General features: G+C 43.2%; 1 protein-coding gene and 1 non-coding gene across 3 annotated transcripts in view; one reads left to right on the top strand and one right to left on the bottom strand.

The window, feature by feature from the left end:
- Positions 1-24,915, bottom strand: part of BTBD7 (BTB domain containing 7) — a 95,104-nt gene that overhangs the window by 32,572 nt on the left and 37,617 nt on the right. The gene's annotated exons all lie outside the window — the stretch shown is intronic.
- LOC129403891 (U6 spliceosomal RNA) lies at positions 3,106-3,210 on the top strand. The gene has a single exon (XR_008629542.1). It is a non-coding gene; the product is annotated as a U6 spliceosomal RNA (small nuclear RNA).

Raw genomic sequence — 24,915 nt, 5'->3', positions numbered from 1 at the left:
ATATAATAGGAATGATCAAGGTTGATATAAAAAGTAAAGTCAATTAATTTGACAGTAATACAAATGATGGTTATTGATGAGGTTAAGCAGTGTAAACTTGCTAGTATTTACCGACATTTTTGTTTTTCTCTTTGTATTCCGAGAACTAAAAATGTCACTACTGTCAGATCTGCCCTTTTGGGGGCCACACCCACCAGTGCTCAGTGGTCATTCCTGGCAATGCTTTGGAACCATATACTGTCCCAGGAAATTAAACCAGTGCTGACCATGAGCAAGGCGAGTGCCATAATCCCCATCCTCTCTCTGGCCTAGGATCTGTCTTTATTGATACTCTCATTCTAGGTACATCCTCATACCGTGGCACCAACAACAGAGGGAAGGAAGTCTTCTCACTGGCTCCCATCCACCAGGAAATGTATGAGCAGCTTCCAGATTCAGAATTTCATAATGGGGTTGGTGCAAGACAAGAGGGAGGAAATAGAAAGAAGGAAGAAAGGCCCAGGAACAGGGTGGGAGACTGCAACTTGCCATGCAACCAGAAGCTGCCCCGCTACCCCCAAAAGCTTAGGAGGCTGGTCTGAGAGCAGCTCAAACTCTCCAGAGTGAGAAATGAAACCTTGAGTGCAAACGAGCCTGAGAGGAAAGTCACTTCAATTTTTCCCCTATCAGCCTGCACGTGACTGATTCTGAGTCTGAAGGAAAGGCATCATGAACCAAGGAGAGCATGAAGTGACAGAACAGCACATTAGCTTTAAGTGCAGGAAGTAATTCACTAATTCCTGACTTTCTCACTTGATCACCCTAATTAAAAGGTGTCCTCCTTTATAGGATGAAATAATCCTATCAGTGTTCTGAGAATAAAGTGAAGTGATACTGGAAGCTACAGTGTCCATCAACACTATCATTCCTCTAGGTCACAAGTCTTAACTTTTTAAATGAAAAACCATTTTGTTGGCCGCCGAGATGTGATCATGGGGGACGCATGTGTGCGGCCTCTCCGCAGCTGCACGAGCATGACTCCAGAGGCTAGCTAAACTACTTTTAGTACGGGCAACTCCTTGCAGAATGTCTCCAGACTGAGAACTAAGCCGCGGGTATCTCTCTCTCTCTCTCTCTCTCTCTCTCTCTCTCTCTCTCTCTCCCTCCCTTCCTCCCTCCCTCCTTTTTCCTTGCCGGGGGTGAAGGGTGTGCCGACCGCCATATTATGAGGACCACAGATGAGTTACAAGCTTGCAATGATCCAATATCTGAAACAAATTTCCCTGGACTTAATTGCTAAAATACAGAAATCCAAAATCTGCATTTTTGGATACAGATACAAGAGACCTCATATCTCATGACTCTAGTGGGGAACTCCTAACAATAATAGTGAGGTTTTTGTTGAAATATTGAATATAACCAAAGTAAAGAGAAATTTATCAGTTTGGGGCGGGGCAGGTTCGGGATGGGAGGTATACTGGGTTTTTGGTGTTTTTTTTTTTTTTTTTTTGGTGGTGGGATATGGGCACTGGTGAAGGGATGGTTGTTTCAGCATTGTATAACTGAGACTCAAACCTGAAAGCATTGTAATTTTCCACATGGTGATTCAATAAAATAAAAAAAATTAAAAAAAAAAAAGAAAAATCATTTTGTTTATGGGCCATAAACAGTGCTCAGGATTTATTCCTGGAGGAGTTAGGACACTACATAAGGTTCCAGAGATTGAATCCGGTTGGCTGCACGTTATGCAAGCAAACACACTATCTGCTGTTCTATCTCTCCAGCTCCTCTAGTCTATAAATCTTACATCAACTCAACCTCTTATAACCTATGTTTAGATGTGCCTATATGTATGCCCACGTATGTATTAGTGTGTTCAGCCTTCAAAATGCTTTTTTTTTTGGGGTCCTATCCAAATGCATAGCTCCTCACACATGAATTCCTGAAAAACATTCTCCAAGCTCCTTGCTTTCAGTACTCTGATCCATATAAAGCCAACTACACTGAAAGGTTTTCTGAAACAGCACCATTTACACATTGAGTATCGTCTGCTCTTGTGTCACATCTAGGGGTGGTGCTCGGGGCTGCTGTGGGGCTGTGGAACACAGGCCTCCTGCGTGCAGAGCATTCGTGGAGTCCATGAAGCCAGCTCTCTGGCACTCTACTTGCCTTTATGTAGATTTTTTTTTTTTGGCTTTTTAGTCACACCCAGCGATGCACAGGGGTTACTCCTGGATCTGCGCTTAGGAATTACTCCTGGCGGTGCTCAGGGGACCATATGGGATGCTGGGAATGGAACCCGGGTCGGCCGCGTGCAAGGTAAAAATGCTCTACCCGCTGTACTATCACTCCAGCCCCTTTATATAGATTTTTAAGGCACCAGAATTCAAGATCCAAGGGAGAAAGTGAGAATCCTACATATGGGTCAGAAGACAAATGATCTGTGCCTCCGCTTCTCACATTTCTCGGATCCTTCCAGGATAGATAGACGCTTTGCTGTGCTCCTCTCAGGAGGGCCTTGTGAGGAAGAGTTTAGGGAGTTCCCTGGAGGGTCCTGGCAGGCTGGAATCCAGGGGCGCAGGCAGCAACCAGCTCCTTTTTTCACTGCTTTCCCTCCTTCTGCCATCTCTGCTCCAGATCACTGATGCCCTCACCTGTGCACACACTTTTGTTTTAGAGCAATTTTCAAGGAATGGAGGAGATACCTAAAGAATAATAATTAAAGAAGTGGTGCTTCTGCACGAGGTTTGTTTGTTTGGGGACACACCCAGCAGTGCTCAGGGCTTACTCCTGGCTCTGAACTCAGGGGTCACTCCTGGTAGGTCTTGGATGGTCATATGGGGTGCTGGGATAAAATGTGAATCAGCCACCTAGAAGGCATGCACTCCACCCGCTGCACTATCTTTCTGGCCCCTGAAAACACGATTACAGATTAAGATCTGGAAACACACTCATGAGATGGCAGAAAGGACAAATAGGAGGCTGGGGGTGGTGGTGGGCCTGCAGGACTGAGGTTCTTCGCCATGTGAAGCAGTATCTTAGCATGAGGGATGGCAACTGAATGGAATGGTTGCATCGGTAGCTCTAAGGCCCTGATACTGGCTGGCTTTAGTGAACAGCTTTAGGGTTCACTCTGGCAGCACATGTGCTAAAATTGGAACATAGCAGGGAAGATTAGCAGGGCCTCTGCACAAGGCTGACATGCAAATTTGTGCAGCAAGTCACGAAAGAGATAGGGTCAGGTTGGTCACTGCTTTACAGGCATTCTATCAGAGAGAAGTTCTCTTCTAGGTCTTCATTTAAAGATCATCTGTGCCCAGGGTCAGAGGCCAACAACCAAACTCAGGCTCAAGAGTTCAAGACTGAGCTGGTTCCCAACAGCTCAGTCTTTTGTTGAACACACAAAATCTAGAATGGAGATATTTGAATAGATGAACATTAACATTAAACCCCAAGGGGCTGGAGCGATAGCGCAGCGGGTAGGGTGTTTGCCTTGCACACGGCGGACCCGGGTTCGATTCCCAGCATCCCATATGGTCACCCAAGCACCGCCAGGGGCAGTTCCTGAGTACAAAACCAGGAGCAACTCCTGAGCATCGCTGGGTGTGACCCCCCCCAAAAAAAAACATTAAACCCCAAGATCCTCCTGAACAATGGTGATATCTCTCCAGACTCTCCCCTGAACTTCCTGGGTTACATCCCTAACTTCTTGCTAGAGTACAGCAGGCAGCAGGGTCTTCATGTCTAGAGACCCTGCAGGTACTAAAAAGTTCACACACGTCCTTGTCAACATCTGCCCGTCTCCTCTACCTTGCAAATCAAGAATCAGGATCCAAAGCTGGTGATCAATCTGAAAATGCAGCCCCTATTTGGGAGGGAAGAACACACATCAAAGTGCAAGGCCTGGATCCAGGTACTGGCAGGCCTGGTAGAAAGACATTTGGGAGAGATTTTGGGAGTGTCAGGCCTGGTGCCAGGTTTGTGCCAAAACAACAGGACAGGAAGCTGTCATCTGGGATCAACGGGAGTCACCAGGGCCCCTTCGAACATTGCGTCTGGTGGGCAATTGTAGCAACTGCAGATAGAGCACATAGGAGTTCAGGTACCCATGGGGTCGGGGAGACTTTACAGAGGGTACTGTCTGTACTTGCCTAACATGTGGTCAAGCCAGGTTCAATCCCCGGCATCCCATATGGCCGGTCCCCTGAGCACCGCAAGGAATATTTCCCGAGAGGAAGCACTGAGCATCTCTAGGTACAGCCCAAAAACAAACCCAGAAGAGTCAGACACTCCTAGGATGAAGGTCTGGATGAGTGTACCTAGCAGGGTACCAAAATGATGGCAAAGTGATAGAAGTCTAGGGTGGGTGATGGAAGGAACAGTCCCCCTGCGCCCCCCCACCCCATTCCTGTATGGTTCTAAGGTCCAGTGTCCAAAAGAGAGATGTGAGTGGTGTGGGGACAGCAGCAAGACGCCCTGAAACATTCTCTAGAAGAGGTTCTCAACTATTAATGAGTGGCACAGAAAGACTGAAAAGAAGGCTGTGGATACAGCTGGGCAGCACAGGATGTCCTCTCACAACGATCCTGGCAAATTTTGAGAACTTTTGCTCTTAAAGTCATGTCGCGGCAGCAAGTGATATGGATGGGACGGCGGTTGTAGCTTGCTGTTGCTCCCCTCGACACCGAGCCCAGCTCTCCCTCATGACTGCACACAATGCTTGTGCCAATCGAGCACCAGGGGCCTGGCTGCAAACCCAGACAAACAGCCCCTTTCCAGAAACCCCTTCCTGTCCCGTCATAGACCCTTCAGTGGTGGCTGGACCACCCTGGTGTCTCGGGGTCTTCATTTCTCTGGATCCTACTCCCCTACCAGACCTTCACTTCCCAGCTTGGTCAATGGCTGTGCAGGGCCCCAAATGCCGAGAAGCCCCTCCTCCCCCAGGTCAGACTCGGGCAGCTCCTCTCACTGAACCGAGTGGCACGGCTACGCCAGAGTATCAGAGCCAGCCTCCAGCTGGCTGCAGCAGCTTGTTATCACTCTGAAGGCTCTGTGATGAATTGGATTTAAATTACTGTTTTCCCCTAATTAAGTTAAACCATATGAAATTATTGCTAGGAAAGTATTCTGACCTATGAAAATAACATCAGAGAATTAAATAATGAGTTCTCTACTGCTATAGAACAACCCGGCACACGTTTGCTGGGTAAAAACAATGAGTATGTCATCTCGCATTCTCCGTGGGTCTGGAGTCTGGGGCTGGGGACCTGGCCACAGGCAGGGGCTCAGAAGGCTGCAGTCGGGGTGTCAGGGGGGCTTCTTATCTCAAGGCACAGAAGGGGAAGAATTTGCTTTCAAGCTCCTTCAGGTCTCTAGCAGAATGAGTGTCCCTGTGGTCCTATGACCAAGCACCCAGCCTTCTGCTGGCTTCGGGCCGTGCTCAGCCCGAGAAGCTGCTTGCAGTCTTCTAGAGAGCCTCTTCCCAGGTCGTTTCACAGCCTCACCACCTCAAGAAAGTTGGCAAAGATGAAAGTCTCTAGAACAAGTCTGCCCTCGAGACAGAGTGTTACATAATGCAATTTCGGGAGTAAAATGTCACCATCTCTATCAATTCCTTTAATTCTGGGTGTTGGGAATCAAACCCAGGGCCACAGACATGCAAACTACGAGCCCATCGCTGGGTTAGTCCTTGGACTTCTACACACTGTTGGTCAAAAACACTCTCAGGGGGCAGGTGGTAGAGCGCATGCGTGGCATGCCAGATAGCCTCAGATGCTCTCCAGCACAGCTAACTATATATCTGACAATGGGTTAATATACAAAATATCAAATTTTGGAAATAAGGAACTCACACATTAAACAGTCTGAATAAAAATGGGCACAGGACTTTAATAAAACACTTTCCCAAATACATACAAATAACCAACAAGTAAATGAAACATTAACTTATTAGGGAGATGGAAATCAAATCAAAGTAAGACATTTTGTTACATTAGAACAACTACCAACAAGAGCCCCTTAATGCTGGCAGGAACTGAAGCCATGTGGTGCCTTGCAGGCTGAGCTCAGATAAATAAAATGTATTTTAAATCTATTTATTAAATAGCATAAACATTAATAATATTAAACATTAACAAATGGAACAATTAGATGAAGTAAACAATAATATTAAACATTAAAATAATATTAAATGTTCAACATTGAAAGGAAAGAAATCCTAACCCCTGAAAGTACAGATGAACCTTAAGGGCATTATGTTAAGTGAAATAAATCAGGCAGAGAAAGACAAGCACCAGACAATCTCACTAATGTATGGAAACCAAAAATAATGAACTCACACAGAGAGAATGGAGGTTCTAGGGGTAAAGGGATGGAAACTTCATCCCTTGAGAGATGTCCACTGATGGGCACCAACTTTCTATTATAAGATGAACAAGGATCTAAAGTTAAAATACCATATACTATTGTTTGAAAGTGGCTATGAGTAGAGCTTCAAAAACCTCTCCACTTGGGGCTGGGGAGACAGCCCAGATTTTACATGCTGGAGGCCGAGGTTCAATGCCCAATGCTCATGGCCCTTGGAGCAGCAAGCCAGAGGTATTCTCTGAGCACTGCTGGGGAATTTCTCACCATAATGATAATGATGTGCAATCAAGGATGTATTAAATAACTTTACGATGATAAACATTTTGTGATATGTGTATCAAATAAAGATGTACAAAATGCTACATGGTAATGACATTTCAATAAAGTTAGGCAAAAAGGAAATCCATACTAAAATCTAATTTTAGTGTAAAAGAAAGATTTTCTTGATTTGATTTTTTTTGGAATTTTTTATGGTTAATGTTCAGAATACGGCTGTCCCTTTTAGGTGGAAAGGTATATACAGAAGTAGAGTTTTACCCACTATCTATTTATCTACAGTCTCTCTCTCTCTCTCTCTCTCTCTCTCTCTCTCTGCCTGTCTGTCTCTGTCTCTCTCTCTTTCACATTCTGTCTGTCTCTCTCACATTCTCTGTGTCTCTCTCTCTCTCATTCTCTGCCTGTCTGTCTCTGTCTGTCTCTCTTTCACATTCTGTCTGTCTCTCTCTCTCTCTCTCTCTCTCTCTCACATTCTCTGTCTGTCTGTCTCTGTCTCTCTCACACACGCACAAAATCATGTTTCTTTCTCTCTTTATGTATTTTGGGCCACACCCAGCAGTGCTTAGGGCTTACTCTTGGCTCTTGCTCAGGGGATCATAAAGATGCCAGGAATCAAGCCCTGCTGGCCATGTGCAAGGCAAATGCCCTACCCACTGTACCCTGTCTCTGGCCCCTATCTTTCAAGTTTCTGCCCTTCTTAATAGTCTTAATATTTTCCAGCAGAGTGAAATGCCAAAAGCAAGTTAATTACTTATCATGATTACTAGTAGTGTAGGTTTAGTCTAAGAAACTTTTTGTGATCCCTTTCAACATGCTTTGAAAGTCATGTTCTGAGACAGATTCTGGGTGGTTATAAATACCACATAAATACCAAATACCTGGAGAGTTATAAAAGAAACTGGTAACACTGGTTGCCCCAGTAGAAGAAAAATGAGTGGCCGAGATGGGAAGGAGACTCTGCCCAGTACCTTTTTATACCCTTTAAATTCTGTTCTTTAATGACTGTTCTACACACAAAAAATCAAATAACAAAAAACCAAACCAAAGCAAACCAAACCTTTACACAGAAACTGCTGGGAATTCCTTGCATTTAAAATCAATCACTGGCCACAAAAACCCAAGCCAATGCTGAAAAAGGAACGGGAGGGTTCTCTACTGGGAAAACACCATTTCCTTCTGATAGGAAAGAGGCATCACCGAGACTCTTGCTGGTTACATATGAGATGTACACCAGGTACCTGTACTTTTCATTCTTAAAATTTTGCCAAGCTGCCGATAGGGAAGAACAGATAGCAACAACAGACAGGCAAGAAGCCAACCAAAAACCCTTAGGGGAAAATTTTAGGTACTTAGTAAATAAGGGTGGCAATGAAAGCACACAGACAACTCACAGAAGACTGGGGATTTCTTTTCAAGCCATGAAAGGGAAAAAAAGACAATGGAGTAGATTGCTTTAAGTGATTACTCTTAAACTAGTTCTCCAATGACATTTCTAAATATTTACGCTGAAGTGTTCTCTGGGGTGAGAGCAGAGTGGAAAGGAAAAGCACTCCCAGGCATGTCAGTTTGCTGGACGCTGACATCGTCCTGAAGCCTTTGCTATATTCAACACAGGTGACTTGAGGCCAGACCTCCTAGGTCTCCACCTCCTTGAAACCAAACACGTCCTTCTCTGCAGGTATCTTCTGGGAAGTGAGATGCAATATCTAGCACTAGAGTTGGCCCGCCCAGAGACCCTTCCCTATTCTCTTCAGTTTATGTGAAAATGTGAAATCCTGCCAGTTTCCTCCTTTGGAAAAATGTTTGCGAATCCTCAACATTTACCTCCCTGGATTCTTCTGAGGATTAAATACTGTATACAAAGCACTTAGCACGTAACAGTCAACCGAAATAAGAGGCAGCTATGATGATCACATTCTCCTGAGGAGGGCTCCTATTGCATTAGTGTAATCTGATTCAGAGCAAGCAAGAAAATTTGTGGGTAGGAAGGTAAGTCTCAAAAGACCATGAAGGGGAGAGAAACAGTCTGAGTATTGTGCAGTTCTCACAAATACCTACTGAAACACTAGATACAGGGGTTGGAGAGAAAGTGCAGTGGTTATGGCTTATGTGTTGCATGTGAACAACCATAGTCCAATCCCTGGCACCTCAGGGTCAAAAGGCATCGAATCCTGAAGCCCTGGATCTCCTGAGCGCCACTTAGAAAGCCCCCTCTAAAAATAAAAACAAAGAGCGGGCAGGATGCTTGTCTCGCACACAGCTGATCTAGGTTCGATGCTGGGCATGCCTTATGGTCCTGAGCCCCCCATCAGGAGCTGATCCCTGAACTCAGAGGCAGGAGTAAACCCTGAGCACCACTGGGTCTGGCCCCCAAACAAAAACAACCCCCCCCCAAATAAAATATGATACAGAGCCTGGCAAGCTACCTGTGGCATATTCAATATGCCAAAAGCAGTAACAAGTCTCACAATGGAGATGTTACTGGTGCCTGCTCGAGTAAACTGATGAATGATGGGATGACAGTGCTATAATGCAGTGCTACAGACAAGTGATCCTAGAACTGAAAATATAAAAATCTCAGCAGTTCACCTCTTCAAAAACAACAAAAACGTCCATTTACACCTCTCTCTTGTTTACAATCTTTAAACCTTTCCCCACTAACGACAGAACAGTATGTTAAGTTCCACTTGCATATAGCAAAGGAAAAGCTTTGAGAAAAAAAAGTCATATAGTTACTGATGTGGGAAAAATGTTAAATACCAAGTAGTTGATTATTTCTTGAATATAATGATGTATAATGATGTGTTCTTTTGAAATCAATGCACCTTCCACGTGGAACTTTGCACATGGGCCTCGTTTCCTTTCCTCCCAAACGGAAAGGTCTACAGATCTAGGAAAGGTCTAAAGATCTAAAGGTCAAAGATCTAATTTCCTCTCCTCCCAAATGAAAAGGATCCCAATTCCTCCCAGAATTCCAATCCAGGTCTTACGTTCTAGCTCTAAGTCCTGGTGATAATTTTCCATGCCTCAGTTTATCTGCAATGGAAATAATGACTATCAGTGAGGATATGTGTAACAGACTTGGCATAACACTTAGCAAAGAATATGTGCTTGAAAAACTATGTGCTACTGAATGAACAAAGAAACATAAAATTAAATTTTAATGTTTAATTTAGAGACTTTTGTCTCCTAAAAATGTATATTTTACTTTATTTTGGGTTCTGGACCACACTTGGGTGTCAGGGCTTACTCCAGGCTCTGTGATCAGGGCTTACTTCTGGCAGGCTCAGGGGACCATATGGGATGCCGAGGATTGAACCCAATCGGACATGTACAAGGAAAATTCCCTACTCACTGTACTAATGCTCAAGTCCCAGAGTGTACACTTTAAAAGACCAGCATTTCTAAAGTATTGCCAAAGAGATCTTTTAGGAAATGCAAACGTAACTCAGTCACCAGAACTGTAATGCTGAGATAAAGCCAACTGTGTCAGCACCGCATACAAAGTTCTTTATTTTGCAGTTCAGGTTGCTTCTTTTGTTTCATTTCTTGCCACACCGCTAGTCTACGCAATAGCCAACTCAAGTGTCTTGTTCTCTTTTATCTCTGGCTCTGTGTACCTGTAGTTCCTCCTGCCAGAATGCTTCTTTTCACCTCTAATATTTAGTTAATTTAAGTCTTCATGAGTGAGTTCTTCTGGAAAGTTCTCCTTGATACAGTCCTCCTTTTCCCACCCATCTCTGAACATGGGTTCTTTCCCTATGTGTATGGATAATATTGATTTGTCCTTCCTTGCTCCTCGGCAGGGAGCTTAAGTTTATTGGGTTACATCCATCACAGTGCTCTTGAGGCACTCCCATGTTTATCTTAAACTTCTCTATGCTCTACTTCCCCTATCCATTAATCACCTTTATCTCCAAATCAGACCCTGTGACTTTTAAGGTCAGATCCTTCTAAGGACTGTGGATTTTGTATTTGTAAGTTAAATACTGCTTTTCTCTCTCTCTCATGTTCTTTGCATAGTTTACTTTAGAGCAATGTCCTTTTTGTATAGACACAGGAAGACAGTTCCTGCTATGCTTTTGTAACACTGGAGTTAGCTGATTCCGAATAATATTTACTTCTAGGCATCCATCATATTTACCTGACTTAAGCCTCAGTTGCCCTTACTTCCTAACACCCCCAAAAGGAGGATCCCAGTGAGGGGCAAGGATGGACCCAGGGAAGGCCGTAAGCTACCCTGGCATCAGAAAGGGACGAGCTAAGTGCCATAAGAAGTATAATAAGAGCACAGTCATGGAAGACTAACCTGAGGACTGTTGTCTGGAATATACTGAGAGATGCCCCCAGAAGAGCCGACCTTTAAGCTTAATATATCTGTGTTCATACAAAATGACTAGAAACATTAGTAAGAAGTAAATTTACTATGATTGGTTAAATGGACATGCTGAGGAAAGGAGAAAGCAATATACCCTAGATGGAATCCTGCCCTTGAGATCTCCTCGTCATCTAGAGTGCTGAACCCTCAGAGGAGATCTGTCCTTGAGTTAATCTCCTAGAACTTCCCCTGAAGGAGGGGCTTTATATCTGTTTGTTGTTATGACAATGTTCAACCCCACCTATGTGTACCCCCACCCTTCATGATTCCTATATTAACTATGCTGTAAGGGAAGAGACGGAACTACGTTGGGGAAGAGAAAGTGATTACCAACACAGGGCCCCCTCCTCCCCCGCTCCTGTTTCCGTTCCTTCATTCATCTGTTTCCACTAACAGACCTGGGGAGGCACACCTGACACTAGCTAGGTCCCTCAAGCCCAGTATTCTTTGAAACTCACATATGTGCTTTCCTAGCATCCAGTGCTTTATTCTGTTAGGGCACCTAACACTGTAACTGCATACAGGTACAAAGAGCTGGATTAACACAGTAAGACAATATATGCTTGCTAAGAGTTAATCAAGTCTAGTGCTAATTCTATACCAAGGGTTATCACTGAAAATTTTAGATACTTAATAATTAATCAGCTGGGGAATTTTCAAAATCTGAGAATTAGATAAAAATGCAGATAGTGGGCTGGAACGATAGCACAGTGGGTAAGGTGTTTGCCTTGCACGTGGCCGACCCAGGTTCAATTCCCGGCATCCCATATGGTCCCCTGAGCACCACCAGGATTAATTCCTGAGTGCAGAGCCAGGAGTAACCCCTGTGCATCGCCAAGTGTGACCCAAAAAGAAAAAAAATGCAGACAGCAAAAGATGTAGAAAACCCATGTGATACCCATACATTGAGAAATATTTTAGTAAATCAAAATTTAGTTCAGTCCCATAATGCACACCTCAGTGAGGAAAGGACTAGAGAAAGGTGTATGTGGGGTTTGTGCCCCAGTCCAACGTGGTTTCCTGAGCATCACCAGGTGCAGTCCTGGAGGCTTCTGAGCACCACCAGGGTGGCCCAGACAATCCCTGCCACTGAATCACTGGGGCAGTTAGCCAGAGTCGCTGGGAGAGCCTCCTGAGCACTGCATGGGAGCTGCTGTCCCCTCTGGATCCACCGACTCACCCCCAAGAACTGGGATGGTGGAAACTTTGTATGAAAATCAACTTTTCAAAGGGGATGTGGCTCAGAGGTAGAGCATATCCCTCTACTTTGGAAAAGGCTGTGCTCTTAGGAGTGAAGTGGGATGAGGTTAGAATGAAAGACAGTGCAAAGCAATGTGCAAGCTTTTTGCAGTTTTCTGGCATCAGATATGTGGCTAGTTCATCTGCCAATGATATGACCTATTCAGCGTTTACCAGCAGTATTACAGAACAAGCCTCTGAGGTGTGTGAAACCTGGTTCTGTGTTTGCTTTCATCAAAAGAACCAACTCTAGAGCACAAAGTCTTTTGATATGTGGCCATCACCCCCATTCACAGGGAAGAGATACGTAGTGCGGCTAGCTTGTGTTGATTTGTAGTAGAAACTGACACCCTTTTCATTAAAATATACAAAGAACAGTGATTGGAGGGAAGCACTTTCTGGTTACTTATACTCACAAAATGTTCTAGCAGTTTCATAAATACCAAAGTAAGACTAAGTCTTCAGGATACATTTCTGTTAACTAGGGAATTAACTTCTTTTTAGTCACTGGGGATTAGACTGAAGGATTTCCCCTGAATTAAAATTATTTTTGACGGTGGGGGGAGGAGGGGCGGGTATACCTAGTGGTGCTTCCAAATGGAAACCCTGAGCTCAAGCACTTAAATTTTTGAGACCAAAAAAGAAATTGCTAACTCTATCTATGGAGCTGAGAGTACAGGAGTTAAGGGGGTTCATCCCAACATCTCAGATGGTCCCTTGAATACCACCAGAGCACCTTTGGGTGTGGTCCTAAAAGAGAGTCAAAACTGAGCTCTACTGTTAAGAAAGTTATATATAATTTAGTCCATATCTAAATTTACTTATATTTTTAAAAATTGAATCATAGTGAAATACACAGTTACAAAGTTGTTCATAACTGGGCTTCAGTTATACAATGCTCAACACCCATCCCTTCACCAGTATACATTTCCCAATGTCCCCAGTATCCTTGCCAATTGTCCTCTGTGGCAGGCACACTGCCTCCCTCCCTACCTCCTTCTCCCCTTTTAGGCATTATGGTTTGCAATATAGATACTAAAAGGTTAACATGCATATCCCTTTTTTGTACTTTCAACACTTGTCTAGATCTAAACTTACTTTAAAAGGACTTCATATTTATTTCCCAACTGAAGTTTAGTGTTTCACTTGATTTGCAACATCTAGAGTTAAAAATTTATCATCATCATCATCATCATCATCATTATCCTATTGATTGTTGGTTTTCTTGAGTGGTCTTAATAACGTCTCCATTCGTCCTAGCCCTGAGACTTTAGCAGCCTCTCTTTACTCGTCCTTCCCAACGGCGTGGCATTGGAGGCTCTTTCAGGGTCAGGGGAATGAGAACCATCATTGTTACTGGTTTTGGCATATGAATACGCCATGGGGAGTTTGCCAGGCTCTCCCATTTGGGCAGGAAACTCTAGGTAGCTTGCCAGGTTTTCCAAGAGGGGGAACTAGGCTATAAGATGTCTCGGCCAAACGCTTCAGGGAGCTTGGTTTTATAGTCTCTGGATTTTGGCCACTGATGGGATTACATGGTGTGGGGAGCAGTTTCTGGGTGTGACTCACTAGCTACTGGAAAATGGGGGATCTGGGCGGAAGAGGCCCAGTCCCGATCTGAGCAGACTTGGAGATCTCAACCCCGGGTCCCACACACAGAGTATAAGTTTATTATGCTCCTTTCAAATAAGTTACTTTTTCCTAGGTATTAAAGGTAACACAAAGCATGTAACTGTGAGTCTAGTAAGAATGAAACACTCTGATAGGTTCTTTGGATAATTCAAAGCTGGACAGATTTTGATTTTGCCTATACAAGAATATAAAATGTCAGTGGACAGTAAGAGCGAGACAGATACAAAGGTAGCTAGCTCTAGAACAAATTAGAAGATGTAAAAACTTAAGGAAAAATGTTTTTTTGGAATTAAATATTACTTTGGGATTCTCATAACTTGGAGTCAAAAGTGAATGTGAACTATCATTATGGGTTAGGGAGACTGAGAAAGTGGTGGAAGCACATGCCTGGCACATGCCAGGTCCTGAGCTCAGTCCCTGGCACCATATGCCCTGTCCTCCATACTCAGCACTGACAACGTAGCCCTGAGAACTGTTGGTGCCCTCTTTGAAGATTATTTCTAAAAACATACCATTATGAATGTCTAATTTAGAGGACCATCTGATGAACGACCAATCATCAAACATTAATTCTTTATCTACGCTGCGTGTTTAACGGCAATGAAGCATGTGTTCATTTACAACTCCAATCTGATGAATAGTCTTTAATTTGGCACCATTATTCTGACGTGTATTTGGAGTAGTTTGTTGAAGAGGAAACAATTATAGACAGAAAAAAAACGAATGCCAACTCAAGTGAACTGAGACAGAAAAGGAGTGACACCATGGGACAATGGAGAGGAGGGAAGGCAAGGGGACTGGATTAGTGAGTGGAACAGTCTAGGCTGTTATGCATTAGTTTCAAAGACTCCCTTAGTTGCTAAGGGGAAAAATTAGGTCACTGCTTTCAACGGCTTTCTCTGCTTTTTTTTGGGTTGTTGTTGCTGTTCCTTTGTTTTTGGGCCACACCTGCTGGTGCTCAAGGCTTACTCCTGGCTCTGTACTAAGGGATCACGGGGGGGGGGGGAGGGGGCCCGCGGTTTGGAGGGTCATATGGGGGCACCAGGGATGGAATCCAAGTTGGCCATACATTTCACGTGCAAAGCAAGCACCTTATCTGCTGTACTACCTCTCCAATCCTGCTAGATTTTTTCAGTGGAATAAAATTATAGCAATCGCTAGACATGAATTGGAGAGTTCCTTTTGGAACTAAGATTTCATATTACAAAGACTGAAAAGATATATATATATATTTAAAAAAAATAAAAACATAGGGGCTGGAGTAATAGTACAGTGGGTAGGGCATTTGCCTTGCACGCAGCCAACCTGGGTTCGATTCCATATGGTCCCCTGAGCACCGCCAGGAGGAATTCTTGAGTGCAAAGCCAGGAGTAACCCCTGTGCACCTCTGGGTGTGACCCAAAAAGGAACAAAAAAGATGAAAATACAAAATCCAATTCCAAGTCCTCTGCTGTCGAGTGTTCTGCACTGGTACAGGCATATCGATATCGGGGATGATGCTGGGATATTTTGTTCTGAAGTCAACATACTTATTTTGGTTTTGGACCCATACCCAGTGGTGCTCAGGGGTTATTCTTGGCTCTGAAGTATTTATGACAAGGAAATAAAACTTCCCATAATAGGCCCATGTGTTGTTCAAGTTATGAGAAAATCTATAGTTCTCCTAAGGTGAGGGTTTTTACGTACATAATTATAAATCAATATTATGTTCTCAGTGATCAAACAACCAGTGCTTTTGAGTCACTAATTTTGGAATTTTATACACTTGTCTTTTCAACAAGACACTGTTAATCATCCAACCCTCCAACTTGCAAGTGCAGAAAACAACTGAGCTGGCCTAGAGAACAGGGATTTCTCGGAAAGGACACTGTGGGTCTGCAGCGTTGCTGGGAAAGCGGAGAGCAGGCTCGGAAACAAACAGGAACAAAGGAAGGCTGTGGCTGAGCACTGGCCCGCAGAGAAGGCCAGCAGCAGCCTGACAGCCTGACAGCTCCTGCTCTGCCTCTGGACAGAGAGGGCAACCACCAGCACCACTGCTCTTTCCATAAGGTGCTCCTGCCCCTACCATGCTTCCAGAGGGAATTCTCACTGGGCTCTGGACCTCGCCTCCCAGTGCCATCAGCCCAGGATCCCACCTTCTTCAAGACCTGAACAATGAGGAATTTCCCCCAGACTCGTCAATTAACTGACTGTGTCTATTCAGGAAAGACTGGCCGACTCACTACAAAGTCCTCTGTTCTGCGGCCAAGTGCACTACGGCAAAGACTAAGTAATGACCTACCCAGGCTGCTGCCCCGGCCCCTGCTTAGTCCCCCAATTAAAGAAAAAACAAAAAATCCTCCTAGCCTAGGCTGCAGTTCCCACAAGTCTGTGCTTATTTGCCCCTCCCAAGCAATTCAGCACAAACCAGGCTTGGGGCCGGCATTCCTGGGTTGAAGCTCCAATCACCAGATGATCACTTGGCTTCTAAAACCAGCCCAAGGGCCTCCTAAAAATCACATCCCTGGAGACTGGTTCTCATTTTGCTCCCCCACTCACTGAGCCTGAATTTCTGGGCTTGGGCCTGGAAGAGCTGGTATGAGTCACAACTTTACTTACAACTTTGGGAAAGCCTATCTAGTAATTAACACCTAGCACCTTACTACACTCACAGGATGACCAAAGGAGGAAAACCAAATCCAAACCAAAAAAAAAAAACAAAAATGAAAACAAAACCCCCCAACAAAAACCAAAAAGCCTTTGCAATCTAAAATCCCAAGAATGTTCTTAGTATTACCTTTGCTGATAGAAATAACTAATTTCCCAACTCTTCAAGACAAGGTCTACTTTACTGAGAAAATACTATACCTTTATTTAATTTTTTTTTTAATCAAAGCACTGTATGCTTATTATTTGAAGTCTTATGCCTGCCAGTAATGAAAAGCTTAGCCTAAAAATAACGCTCTCTAGTGCGAGGTCTCCCAGAGGCAACTACTCTCAGTTCCTAAGGTATTTCTTCTGGAATTTCTCTATTTTCCAATTTTTATTAAACCAATATTTAGTGTTCATTTTAACTAGTTCAATAACTATTTTAAATAGTGTCTAACGCTGGGCTCAGCTATATGTTAAAATTATATTTCTTCCCATTTAGTTTAGAAACATTAAATTCATCTTTTCACATTTCATTTCTGCAAGTCTATTGCTAATTCCTTATGATCACAAAGGATCCACCAAAATCCCGTTCACTGCCATTTATCACTTAATCAACAACACTAAGGGAAGGGATTGCTTTCCAGAGGCTTTACCTGAGTCTGACCACTAGACCTACTGCTGAGCTTGGACCCAGATTTTCTTTCTTTCCTCTCTGCATCCCATTTTTTGGACCCCACACATCTTTGTTTTTCGTTTACTTCAATGTCAAATGGAAAACATCCACAGTAACTTCATGATGGGGCCGGAGCAATAGCACAGCGGGCAGGGTGTTTGCCTTGCTGACCTTGGTTCCTTCCCCAGCATCCCATATGGTCCCCTGAGCACTGCCAGGAGTAATTCCTGAGTGCAGAGCCAGGGGTAACCCCTGAGCATCGCTGGGTGTGACCCCCCCCCAAAAAAAAGAACACAGTAACTTCATGAGGGGGGGAAGCAAAAGGTAAATTTTTTTTGGGGGGGGTCACACCCAGCGATGCTCAGGGGTTACTCCTGGCTCTGCACTCAGGAATTACTCCTGGCAGTGCTCGGGGGACCATATAGGATGCCGGGGATCGAACCCGGGTTGGCCGAGTGCTAGGCAAACGCCCTACCCGCTGTGCTATGGGTCCAGCCCCAAAAGGTAAAATTTTTTTAAGAAAGACTGGAAAATCATATATTTTTTTTGACAATCTGCCTATTAAGTCTAGAACTTTTACTTTAAAATGATTTTCAATCAGCTCTTTTGGAAGGAGTATAACACTGTATTTCAGTATTCAACTGATGCTATTGAAATGGTTAATACTATTCTGATTCCTAATTCTCTGAATGGAACCTAAATGTTTCTATATTATTTTAGAATCTTTTTACCTCTATTTTTCCCTAGGTGAAATAGACAAATATTTAAAAAAAAATAAATTCAGGGGCTGGAGCAATAGCACAGCGGGTAGGGCATTTGCCTTGCACACAGCCGACCTGGGTTCGAATCCCAGCATCCCATATGGTCCCCCGAGCACCACCAGGAGTAATTCCTGAGTGCATGAGCCAGGAGTAACCCTTGTGCATCGCCGGGTGTGACTCAAAAACAAACACAAAAAAAATTCAGTTTTCATCTATGTATAATTTAGATCTCTTCCATTCTCTTTGGTAGATATTAAAAAAAAAAACACTATTAAGGTGTTACACTTTCTAGATGAATACTCTAGGTTTTTTCATTTTTCTTTTGCATTCATCTCCACTATTGTCTCTTAATAATTAATTTTCTAGGTGTCTTCAACTTTACGTCCCCCAACTTTACTTTTTAATCTATTACATTTTTTTATTTCTGTGACCTCATTTTCAAAAGCTCCTGTTTCTACTTTTATGTCAGCCTACCTGTCTACCTTATGTCTCACTGATTCAAAAACGTCCTTTTACACAGTATTTTGAGCCTATTAAGGCTTCCTTTTTCTTCCTGCATTGTCTACATCTTCTAGTACTTTGTTCTTTCAGTTCTCATCTCAGTCTTAATCTGAAATCTTTTCCTCCAATGTCCAATGAGTTCTGGATGGGTTTTCCTATTTAAGAGAAAGGCAGTGAGAAGAATTTTGGAAACTTCATTGCAGAGGCTGACTTGCTGACTATAGAGCCTCTGTAGAACAAGGGAGAGGCAAACTGGCTTTTTCATTATGCACTTGCTGTACATTATCAGATCATGAAACCCTGAACACCTGCGGCGAGACCAGGGGACAGTAGAGCAGTAGGGCCTTGCCTTGCATGGGGCCATACCTGGGTTTGATAATGATCACTGGAGCCCTGGCAGGTGTGATGCCTGAACAGTCAGGAGTAGGTGAAGTAAAAACAATTGCATCTCTTTTGGACACCATGTGTAAGTTAAAATTCAGGAGTGGGAAAGGCTGCAACTTAAGTACTAGGACTGAAATTTCCAGAGCACCTCAGGGGCCTTGGTCATTCTAGAGTTCTGAAGGGTGCACTGCTGTCTTAAAGAATGAAAAACCCTTATTTGCTGTTTCAAAAATGAAAAAGCATTACTTTATGTAGTTCTGAATCAAAAGTAAAATTGCCAGTCTTTGGGACTTGAAGAATACTTAATCTAGAGTTCTTTCAAGTGAGTAAAAAAAAAAAAAAAAAAAATCTTAACAGTTGAACCTGCGAGTAATACAGGGATAAGGCTCTCGCCTTATGTGCAGTCAACCCTAGGTGAATCCACAACAACACACCTGGTGCCTGAGCATGGTCAAGGGTCACTTGTGGGGATGGCCACCTTCTCAGTAGTACCCTCCACAGACTCCAGAATTACTGGCCTGTCATCTCCACTGAGATGGTATTTTTCTTTTTTTTCTTTTTGTTTTTTTGCGTTTTGGGTCACACCCAGCGATGCTCAGGGGTTACTCCTGGCTTTGCACTCAGGAATTACTCCTGGCGGTGCTTGGGGAACCATATGGGATGCCGGGGATCGAACCCGGGTCGGCCGCGTGCAAGGCAAACGCCCTACCTGCTGTGCTATCGCTCCGGCCCTTGAGATGGTATTTTTAATGTTTTCCAACTTTGAAAATTTTCAGTATCCTCTTGTTATTATTTTTTTTCCAGAACTCTGTCTTTGAGTTATATATTTGTTTTATTTGTTATTAAGTCGTTGGGGGAAACAGATTTAAACTTACGTTCAATCTTTTACATACTGATTTAGGTGAAGTGAAATCTAGTCCTAAGATGCCAGGTGAGTGAGCTGGGCCCTATTACCTGCAAATACACCCCGCCAACAGTGACTGTCCTGACTAAAGCACTTTCTCAACGCAGGGCAGGATTCCTTTTATCCATTTGCCAAAACACTCCAGCTGTCCACCTATGAGCCCTCTTTATGATGTTCCTGAAGCTATTAAATCTCTATTAAAGTCCCCATGGGCAAAGGTCTATCTAGTCTCAAGGTATCAGCCACCTGATTCAATTGGCTTCCTTTCAAAACTGCCTTTTACTTTTATAGTTAAAACTAATACAAACCAAAAGGTAACACTCATTAGTTTAAAAACCTTTACTGAACACCTGTAATGTTCCATAGCACTGAGGACAGGAAGCCACGAAGAAGCTATCGGAACCTCAACCTGCTGCTGGTCATGGCATCCCTGCTGATGTGACGGGGAGGAGGAGGTGCTCGTACACGCTGTGTTTGCCTGGTTGGGAGCTCACTGTAGGTGTTACTGTAGTTACACGTGTTACTAGTGCCTGTACACGCTTGGTTGCAGTGTGCTAGAGATCAGACTTGGTTTTGGTGGTTTCTGGATCTCAAACTGCAGACTTACATAGCTAGGACTCACTGCTGGGTGCCCGAAGGCAAGCACTCTTCCACTGAGCTATCTCCAGGCACCTCAAAACCAAGGAGGCAAGTGCTCTCCTGTCGTGCTACATCCTGGCCCCTGAGAGTCTTTCCTAACTGAGCATGCTTGTCTGAATCCTAAAACACAGAATAAGATTTTGGTAACTATTTTCTTAATTCTCTCCAAAATGGTACATAATGACTACCATTTTTTAATTCTCTCCAAAATGGTACATAATGCTTGGATGCATGCAGAGATGCTAATTTATTATCATCAATCCTGAATGTACTATAGTCTAAATCTTCTTGCAGAACACCTGCTGAGAAAAACTAACTGCAGAGTAACAGATGCTTAGAACAGTTTAGCCACTAGTGATAAAACTGCAATAAAATCTTAACATCAATAATAATCAAATAGAAATTGGTAAAATATGCTAGGTATTGGGTTTAAAATAGATATAATTTTTCTATTTTTAAATTTTGGTGCCAGGGATCAAAAATTGTCTTTTGTAACTTAAAGTTTCACCAAAGACTGTGATAATTAATGAACAACATATGTTGTGAGGAGTCTCAGGTAGCAGGTACTTTACTATCAGCTTCTACTCAGTTAACCAATACTCTTTCTTAAATGCTCAAAGTCTACCATACAGTGTCACTATTCTTATTTACAAATAAGAAGATAGGAGTTTAAACTCATTTTAAAGTCAATAAGTTAAAATGTGTGTGAAGAACTCAGATCTAGTTGTCTAGTTTTGGGTCTGGGAGATGATTCAAGTGTTAGAGCACAGGCTGAAGCAGGCGTGAGGCCCAGAGTTCAATCCCCATATATCCTTGCTCCCCTGCCAGATATGCCCCCCCACTCCTGCAGAAAATCCCTCTTTTACTGACCAAATATTCTCCTTCCCATAAATGAAGTAAAGCTGCTGCTGAAATTATGATCTGTTATAAGCCCTCACAGGAACAGTAGAATGAGTAGGGAGAGTGGGATAAGGCCTACACAACGGTAACAAAATTTTAAAAAATCTATATCTATAGTTTACCATATACATCCAAATTTAATGTTTTCTTTTTGTTGGTAAGTCTGCTGCTCTGGACTTACTCCTGGCTCTATGCTCAGAGATCACTCCTAGCAGAGATTTGGGGACCATATGAGGTGCCAGGAATCTAACCTGGGTCTGTTAAGTGCAAGGCAGGTGCTCTACCTCTTTGGCCCCTACGAAATGAGCCTTACTAATTTTTTGGGGGGGAGGGGTGGATGTAGGTGGGGGAGCATACCCAGCAGTGCACAGGGTTTACTTCTTTCTGGCTCTGTGCGCAGGGATCACTCCTGGCTGGAGTCTGGGGACCATATAGGGTACCAGGGATTGAACGTGGACCGGCTGTGTGCATAGCAAGTGCCCCACGCACTGTACTATTTTTCCAGCCCCATTATTTGTTTTTTTTTGGTTTTGTTTTGTGGCACACTGGCGATGCCCAGTGCTTACTCCTGGCTCTGCACTCAGGGATCACGCCTGACATTTATTCAGGGATCCACATGGAGTGCTAAGGATCAAACCTGGGTCAGCCACATGCAAGGTAAATGCCATTCCTGATGTACCATTGCTCCAAGTCCTAAGGGAACTTTAAGTAACTAAGATTAAGCCTGGTGAAAAAGAGTTGTTTTATATCTTTAATTCAAAATATAATACCTAAATAATTAATATCAAAATTCAATTAATACCTAAATAATTGTTTACACTTTGGGGAGTGTAGGGGCTTGGGCCACACCAACAGTGATTAGGGCTTATTCCTGACTGTGCTCAAGAGTGACCACTGGCCATGTTCACTCTTGTACGGTGCTGTGGATTTACCTGGGGTCGGCTGCACACAAGGCAAGCGCCTTAACCCCTGTATTACTCTCTGATTCAACGGCTAAGGTTATTATTATTTTTTAAATTTATTTTTTAATTAGTGAATCACCGTGAGGGTACAGTTACAGATGTACACATTTTCGTGCTCGTGTTTCCCTCATACAATGCTCGAGAACCCATCCCTTCACCAGTGCCCATTCTCCACCACCAATAAACCCAGTATCCCAACCCTCATCCCATCTCCCCCCACCCCACCCTACCTCTGCGGCAGGGTATTCCCTTTTGTTCTCTCTCTCCAATTGGGTCCTGTGGTTTGCAATAGGGGTATTGAGTGGTTCAGTCTCTAGTCTACTTTCAGCATGCATCACCCTTCCTACGAGTGGTCTCCAAGCACATTGTACTTGATGTTCCCTTCTCTATCTGAGCTGCCTTTTCCCCGGAATGTGAGGCCAGCTTCCAAGCCATGGAGCCAACGTCCTGGTACTTATTTCTACTATTCTTGGGTGCTAGTCTCCTACTCTGTTATTTTATATTCCATAGATGAGTGCAATCTTTCTATGTCTGTCCCTCTCTTTCTGACTCATTTCACTTAGTATGATACTTTCCATATTGATCCACTTATATGCAAAGTTCATGACTTCATTTTTTCTAACAGCTGCATAGTATTCCATTGTATAGATGTACCAAAGTTTCTTCAACCAGTCATCTTTTCTCGGGCACTCAGGTTTTTTCCAGATTCTGGCTATTGTAAACAGTGCTGCGATGAACATATAAGTGGCAGATGTCATTTCGATTACACTGTTTTTGCTTCTCCGGGATATATTCCCAAGCAGTGGTATTGCTGGGTCAAATGGGAGCTCAATTTCTAATTTTTTGAGAAGCCACCATATTGTTTTCCAAAAGGGCTGAACCAGTCAGCATTCCCACCAGCAGTGTAGAAGGGTCCCTTTCTCCCCACATCCTCTCCAACAGCAGTTGCTTTTGTTCTTTTGAATGTGTGCCAGTCTCTGTGGTCTGAGGTAGTAAAGATTATTTTTTAGCACACTTAACGTGGAAGAATTCTAGATTGATTATTCTCCAAGTTCCAAAGACTGGCTGACAACTTTACTTTTCACTTGAAACTTAAAAACTATATAAAGTAATGCTTTCCCATTTTTTTGAAATAGCAAAGTGGGATATCTCATTACTTAAACACGTTAAAAAATAGTATCAGGACTGGGAGCACGCTGAGCAAGTGGGAGCCTTGGGTTCGATTCCCAGGATGGCATGGTCCCAAGCACTGCAACAACAAGCAACAAGCCAGGAGAATATTTGTGACACCACTGGATGTGACTCAAAATCAAAAATCAAATTAAATCAATGAGGAAATAGAGATTATACCTTTCTGTTAAACTGTCACTTTAACATGTCTCTGAGATTTATTTTTTCTAACAATTTGGTTTTACAAAATAAAGAATAGCAGACAAGAGCTGCTAATTTGCCAAGTTTCCTCTAGTCTAATACCTAAATAGTTCACTATTAATGTAATTCTTAATTTTTTTGTTTTTGGGCCATACATTATGGTACCCTGGGATCATTTAGTGGTGCTTGGGGGACCATATAGAGTGCTGGGGATTGAAACCAGGTTAGCAGGGTGCAAGACAAGTGCCCTGGCCACTGTACTATCTCTTCGGTGCACAATTCTTGATATTAAATATTTTCTGGTTTTTCTTGAGGGGGCACACCCCGCAGGGCTCAAGAATCACTCCTGGGGGGCTTATGTAACCATATGGGGTGCTAGAGATCAAAACTGGGCTGGCCATGTGCAAGGCAAGTGCCCTACTGCTGCACTATCACTGCGGCCCCAACATTAATATTTCAATGACATTTTGAGGTTTTCTTTTTTTCACCTTTTTTATATCATACCCTGCAGTACTGGGGGGCTATCCTCAGCTCTCTCTGTGGGAATGGCTTCTGGCGGTGCCTGGGGGGCCATATGGAGCCAGGGACTGAATGGGGCCTCCTCTATGCAAAGGCAGTCAGCTGTGCTGCCTCTCCATCTTGAGCCTCATAAAACAAATCTAGTGTGATGAGAAACAAGACTGTGGTAAAAGGACACTTACAAAAGCAAAAGCTCAACTTTTTTGGGTTGGAAGGGGGAATACTGACGTCAGGTCCACCAAAGTCAGACCTGGTTCTGAGGTCCACAAAGTGCTGGGCTTCAAAAGCAGGATATGTGTAGTTGCACTTAAGTCACAGCCCTGGCCCTCAACTCGAAACAAAACAAAAAACAAAAAACAAAAACAAAACAAAAAAAAACCTCCTATGTATCAATGCCTTCTTTTGTGTAATTTCTCCCATTTTTATTACTGAAGTTACTTAACTGAGGCTTTAATTTCTTGTTTTCTCAAAGTTCTGTTTGTTGACTTAGTCACAGAATACACATTATTTTCCAGTTAGAAAAATGTGCTTAGCTTTTCTTATTTAAATCCATGTCTTTTACCCACACCATTAACATTCTTTTCTAATTAACAACTTCTAATGTTCTTTTAGAAATACTCATTAGCTAAATTTCTCAAGTACTTTCATGGCATACAGCTTGTTTTCTTTTAATCTATGGCCATAGAAAGCTGTGTGAACTCTGTTGAGACAGCAGATTCCCGAGCTCTCCCACGGAAGGTCTCTGTTTCTGAAATGTTCACATTCTAATGTTTATCAATGAATATACGATGCTTTTTTCT

The sequence above is a fragment of the Sorex araneus genome, chromosome 3, assembly GCF_027595985.1.
Source record: "Sorex araneus isolate mSorAra2 chromosome 3, mSorAra2.pri, whole genome shotgun sequence".
Lineage (NCBI taxonomy): Eukaryota > Metazoa > Chordata > Mammalia > Eulipotyphla > Soricidae > Sorex > Sorex araneus.
The sequence above is the reverse complement of the archived record's forward strand: the minus strand, read 5'-3'. Positions and strand labels throughout refer to the sequence as shown.